We start from the raw sequence: 7,068 nt of genomic DNA, 5'->3' as shown, positions 1-7,068 counted from the left end.
TGTGTACAAATCAATGGGAAATTTGTATGGTGATGACACAATCGCCTCTCCCAATTTACATGCGTTAGCGAAAAATATCCCTGCATCACGAAAACTCAGAAAACTTTAAAATATCATAACTACCTTGTCAACTAACTCTTAAAGGGGATGTCTTGTAACCGATCAGTGGGAATCAGTGGGAATCCTGAGGGATGACTGTTCCAATCCTTGTGGGATTCATTTAAGAGTACATTCTACTGTTGTGTGAAAGTTATTTGCTTCAGAACGGTCTCATATTCAAGTAATGTGCAGATTAATGCCCCGTCACTGACCAGGCACGCTAAACCTGGAAACATTAAACTGCACATTACTTGAATATGGGACCATTCTGAAGCAAATAATTTTCACACAGTAGATATATAATGTACTCTTACATGAATCCCACAAGAATTGGAACAATCATCCTCCAGCATTCCCACTGATTCCCACTGATCAGTTACTAGCCATCCCCTTTAATGTTACCATTCTGTACCTTTCGATTTACTCCTTTTATTGGCATTGATTTAAATACAATGAGAGGCGTATGCGACTCCATAAGTACTAAAAGTATTGTTAAAAATTAGCGGAAAGAAACAGATGTGTGATCCATTTTGAAGCGTCGTAGGGAATCCTGACTGATTTTTCAATGATCCGCAGTGTTGGATTGTGGCAGGGAGCCGCTCAGCCTCAATATACGGCAGCTTCAGATTTGCCACGCGAATGCTACGACACGCCTTAATTAGGTAAAAGTTACTTTGTTCTGCGCATGTTCGAGACAGCTCCAACCCAGGAGGAGGCGCGTCGTAGCATTAGCGTCCCAGATAAAGCTGCCTATTGTTTTTTTCAGAGGAAGGGAATGTCATCATGGTAAAATTGGCGCTTCTGATTGGCTTACGAACACTGGACACTACGAGGAGGTATATGCCTGTCTATGTAAGAGTGTGAACACACACATACACACACCGTCTCACTCACATTCATGCATTCACACGATGAAGAATTTGTATATAAAATTACATGATTAGATTGAACCTATCATTCCATCACTCCACGGACCAACCTATTAACTTGTTATGGATCTCAATGCTACGACTTTTCATCTAGTGATCCTAATCATACTCAGAAGGGGGAAGGGCTATGATCCTAAATTGATGTCTATCCAATGTACTGCTCTATATGATAATTTGGAATAATGAAAAAATAATAATTTGGAATAATGAGCAGAAGAATGAACCTTTACCAAATGTGTATTTACATACCCAGGTATTAAGAAAATAAAAAGTCTAAGGAAGAATCTCACCTTGTGTGTAAGGTTAGGCCTTGGTAATAGAAGTAGAGAGACAAAACATGAAACAATTAAATGGAACAACATTCTTGAGAGTGACTGACTTTTTATTTCTACTTTGTGTCATAACATTTACATAGACTGCATATTAAGGGCAATATCACAAAGATTAGCTGCTTTAACAAAATACTGAAGTCCGATATTGTAAAACATACATACTAAAGACAAGTATTATTCAAAGTAATCCCAATGGCTCGTAATATTGGGTGGGATAATGATCAGACTTCTCACGATGACGGCTAAAAAGCGCCCCCAGACAACAGGATGGGGAAAGGCCCGACCTTAAGGTAGTGGCCCTCTCGAGCAAATTCAGATGACAAGTTCACCAAATATATTTGTGGATTGAGTGAATGCAACAATATTAGTAGAACACATTCATGAAAGTTTGATGAAAATCAGGTGATCTGCTCAAAAGTTATGGATTCTTAAGTTTTAGTGCAACCATTGCTGGATGAGAAGACTACAACAGTTTGCAACAACACTGCAGGACAATACCAAGAAAATACATATTTTAGTATAAAGAGAACTCCACAAAAAATATATACATCCTTTTTTTAAAATGAAAAGTACACATTTCCTCGACTTGCTGACACGTGATAAGGGTAATAATGTTTCCCCTGCTATCTGAAATAGGTAAGTCAAGAGTATTTTTCCTTTTGCTAGAAATATGAAAATACATATATGTTGAATTGTATCACATGTCTTTCTCTATATCATCCTGTAGTGATGTTACAAAATGCTGTAATCTTCTTGTTGATGGCAGCACTGACACTTTAAACATTCATAAGTTTTTGAATGAATTGTCTGATTATCTGCTAACTTTCTTCTATTCTTCTCTTGTGTGTGTATAGTGTTCTTATATTAATGCTGCATTCACTCAATCCCCACGTATATTTGGTTGAACTTGTCCTTGAACACAAAGATGCCTCAAATGATATTTGGTATCCCCCTTCATAGTATTGTGTCAAATCTAAGCTCAACAACTACAAAATTGGATGATTAAGAATTTAATTTTTTTTTTTGTGCCCTTACCCTTTTCTCTGCCAAATATTCTGGGTTTTCTGTTCAAAGCATACAAAGGGTTAATAATCCAAGAGATACCACCTGATTTACAAGCTCTTCTTTGTGAATCTGGATTTCTCTTAAATTACATCAATCACTGCTGCTGTACTCAAAGGAAATGTAAAAGGAGTAAATGAAGTCCTGGGAGGACAATTCGTCGGCGATAAATCCAACCGGCCAAATACGTGTATAAAATTGCAAAATACTCAAATATAAGGTTTTTGGTGTAATCTAGTGGTAGGTGTGATCTATCTTGTGACAAAATTTTAGACCAAAAGTTGATACAATTTCAGAGAAAAGTGGCTCTGTCGGTTTCCAGTTGACGATTAATCGTACGTCATGTGGAACTTCAAATTTTTTATTTCGCAAAAGTAACTTTTGCGCTCTCCACGGGGGACTTGGCCGGTTCGATTTATCGCCGACGAATTACGAGGCTTTTCCTCCCCTGCCCCGCCTTCCCCAGGATACAACCACTGGGTCACCATATGTGATGATAATCAGCGGATCCTGTTGATACAGAAAATGTGGAGCACAAGATACATAATATTGTCGTAATGGTCCGTCCGTACAATACAGACGGCCAGCTGGCAGAAATTACAGCTTGCGACAATGTAATTCTAAACCAAGCCGTGACTTAATGATCCTCCCCATTAATACAATATATGAACCCCCTGTAACAAACAGTTTTCATGACAGTGCCAACTAAACTACTTGATATAAAAAAAATTGTACAACATTTGTCACAAGTCACATATGCCTATAGACATTAGCTTTAGAAATACAGTGGACTCCCGTTACAACGAAGTCCACGGGACCAGCAGTTTTCTTTCATTATATCAACATTTTGTTATAATCGAACAAACAGACAATAAAAATGGAGCCGATAATGTTGCGGCCTGAATTTTTATTTCGTCGTAACTGGAATTACTTTATAAAACTTGTTCATTATAACAGGAGTGCACTGTATCCCACTTTTCAAGAGACCCCCTTGTTACGAACAAATTTCTTCCCTACGACCTGGTATTTGTGAATTTGATGAATTTTAGCCACAGTGAGCCAAGTTTGTTGACGAGATACCTGATGCGTTGCAGCTTGAGGTTACTACCATTTTCTTCTGCTGATCAAACTCACATCAACAGAATTTTATGTCCAAGGTATGCCCTACAAAATCACTTTTGATCGACACAGGCATGGATAACCTTTACAAGGTACATTCTAGAGTTTATTTACAACAAGACTATTTACAACATGTTTTGTGTCTAAACGGTATGGTATTTACAAATCGACGTAGCAGCAGAACTGGCGAGGTATTATGCAATGATTCATCTACAGTAAGTACCACACACGGGCATTCAGGGGTCTTCTTCAAAATGTGACAGAAACCCACCTGTCTACTAACAATTAGCCTCCAAAAGCAAAAAAATCAATCCCCTACAAACTAGGTGCAAGGCTGAATAAAAGTTTGTCGGCTTGAATTTCAACCAAGGAGACAGCTCACATCATGTACCGTAACCTTCCTTTCAACATTGGTCGTGAAGTTTTCCACTACCAGTTTACCTTGAGTGATCCCACAACTCTTGCGAGAACAAGCTTGAACTCTGTCCCAAAAAACACTGAAAACTGTCACCTGATTTTTGTGTTGAAATTTGAGCTCACATCCTCCATGCACATGTAAAGAAGTTATGTGGTCCAAATGGAAAATGCTTCTGAAGAGTAATTCTTTGGAAATACATTGCTGTACATATCTCGCAGACAAGTAATAGATTAGAGAACACCAAGATGTAAACATGTGTGCCCACTGTTTGGGAAAGATTAATAATTCTATCATCCCTCACAATGACAAAAGTAAGTTCATCTCTTGAAATACCTCCAATTCATATTGCATTCTACTGTTTCAAGTGACCCAAACCCGAGACTCCCTACAATGACATAGTCTGACCGTTCCTTTTGATTTGCCAAGACGATGGGATCCTTCACATGGGTTGGTGGTACAACTCATCACTTGAGAAGCAAAAGGCATTAACTCCAGTCATCTCACACAATCAATGCCCATCATTCTTTATACTGAACTACAGAATTTCCTGGCTCTTACGAGGTGAATAACCCTTGCGAGGAATACAATTTCCTCCCTTCCGGAAAACAAAAATCATATGTAATCATTTCATGACCCCAAATTCAAAGGGTTGATATCTGCTGTGCCAAAATGAAATGACATTGTGTACATGTATTTGATCCCAGCAAGAGCAATGGGCCACAAGCGAGATCTCCATGCCGGTTATAAAAAGCCCCTCTTACAACAAGGTGATTTTGCATGCCCCAAAATTTTACATACAGTGTATCCCTGTTTTTGTACTCTGATATAATGTGAAACCTGATATGTGACCCACTACAACAAAAGGATCCAAAAGTCAGGGGAGGACAATTTTCTGAAAATGACATGACATTATTCCCTTACTCTTCTACTTTAATTTCATGTACAACACAACTCATTAAAGTACTCGGTTGCAGAGATATCGATGATTTTATTAGTGCATGTCGAGTGATTTAGGAAATCAGTGTTTCAAGAAAACCACCTTCAAAGTTTTCTTTCCGACGCAATCATGATCAAGGGGAGGCTAGACGGTTTTCACCTCTTGACAATAGAAGGTATGCTCATAGCAACCTCCGCGATGTTCATTCAAGCTTAGTGCTAGCGGTCTACGCACGACCAATCAGTAACCAGGATGCCACGCACTAATAAATAAGATCATTCCTTCATTGCTAGGGGGGGAGTCTTGCTGCGGTGCTAAATCCAAATCTTCAGACACGTTTCTGTTCCGTTGAAAGTCAGAAAATCATGGCATAGAAAAACGCTACTTCTTGCCTTTCCTTGGATCATTTAGCTTCGACATTTTGGCAGATGATAGACGAGACATTACACTACCGTATGTCCCCCAAAAAATTACAATGGGGCCCGACGCAATGATATCTTTAAAAATATTGCATCAATCTAAATACAAATTCAGGGTATGAAATTATAAATGTACCCATTGCCCACATCTTACAGAAAACCCCATGCGATTTGCTTCAGTGGTCAAAGAGAAATGTGGAATTTTGTAGAGGATGTCGGGAATCTCTTTTGTCCAAGTTCTGTCTACTGTTCACACACAAAATCATCGAAGTGCTAAACTCGGAAGAATCCGATTCATGACATGCTTTACTACAATCCACATTTCTCTGTGACCGCTTAACCAAATCGAATGGGGATTTCTGCAAAATAGAGCTAAGATGTTATATTTCAAGATCCTGAAGTAGCATTGAAAAAAAAAAATAATCACATTGGATGTTATCAATGCGAAAATCTGATTGTAATTTTTGTGGGGCGTACTGAAGTATGTACCCCCAAAATTACAATCAAATTTTCGAATTGATAACATCCAAAATGATCGACCTGTCTAAGTGCTACTTCAGGGTCTTAAAATATAACATCTTAGCTCTGTTTTGCAGAAAACTCCATTCAATTTGGTTAAGCGGTCACAGAGAAATGTAGATTGTTGTAAAGCATGTCATGAGTCTGATTTTTCCCAGTTTAGCAATTCAATGCTCTAGTGCGTGAACAATAGACAGAACTTGGACGAAAGAGATTCCCGACATCCTCTACAAAATTCCTCATTTCTCTTTGACCACTGAAGCAAATCAAATGGGGTTTTCTGTAAGATGTGGGCAATGAGTTATAGTTTCATACACTGAATTTGTATTTAGATTGATTCACTATTTTTAAAGATATCATTGCGGGGGGTTCCGTTGTAATTTTTTTTGCGACATACTGTACAAAATCATGCCGAAAACAGAAATCCAATCATTTTGACTGATTTTGATGATCGCCCTTCAAACTCGATTTTCTCGGCTCGGTTGCCAACGACTTAAGGATCCTATTGTTGTGGTGGGACACATATAACAAGGTAAATTGTCATGGTTTTTTAGGTCCTCATTCTAACAGGGTTCCCCTGTAGAAAGGATATCTCTCACGCTTGTCCCAATGGGCATTCGTGAACAGTATCAAACTTTGAAAAGGCAAGTTCCTACCAGAAAGTCATAATACTTGCCCAATAGAGAATCTGACTTGCCCTTTAAAACTGCACTTGGGCTGTCAAGTACAGGTGTATACTCAAGTGACTACATTAGATATTTCTGCACCTTGGGAAAAAAAAATACCTCTACGGAAAAAGTTTTCTCTAATTTTCAATGCCTGGACATTTGAAATTGCACTCATGACTGTAAAACATGCTTTCTTACATTTGTTTGCTACTAGAGATATCATAAATATTTTTGTGTTCTTGCACACGCAGGCTTGTGTTATTAGTTCATCTTCTCTTTTGACAATTCAACACATCTGTCAACAACATATGAGCTTCCTTTCTAAAAAAATCAATCCAATAATTTGCTACATATGGCACAGTCACACTATGCAAAGCTACACATAGTTTCACTACCTGGTATTTTGCTTCACATAGTTTGAGCAGTGTGACCGCTAACTTTTCAAGAAGTTACCCGCGAAACTTCCTGCATGCACTTCAGAAGTTTCTCACTTCCTGGGAAACTACATGTAGTTTTGTGAAATGTGACCACGCGGGGCTGAAACTTTGAGAAGTTTGTGATGCCAG

Source organism: Diadema antillarum, unplaced genomic scaffold (assembly GCF_040938485.1).
Source record: "Diadema antillarum isolate AM-2024a unplaced genomic scaffold, OU_Dant_1.0 seq00002392_RagTag, whole genome shotgun sequence".
In the NCBI taxonomy this organism is placed as follows: domain Eukaryota; kingdom Metazoa; phylum Echinodermata; class Echinoidea; order Diadematoida; family Diadematidae; genus Diadema; species Diadema antillarum.
The sequence above is the reverse complement of the archived record's forward strand: the minus strand, read 5'-3'. Positions refer to the sequence as shown.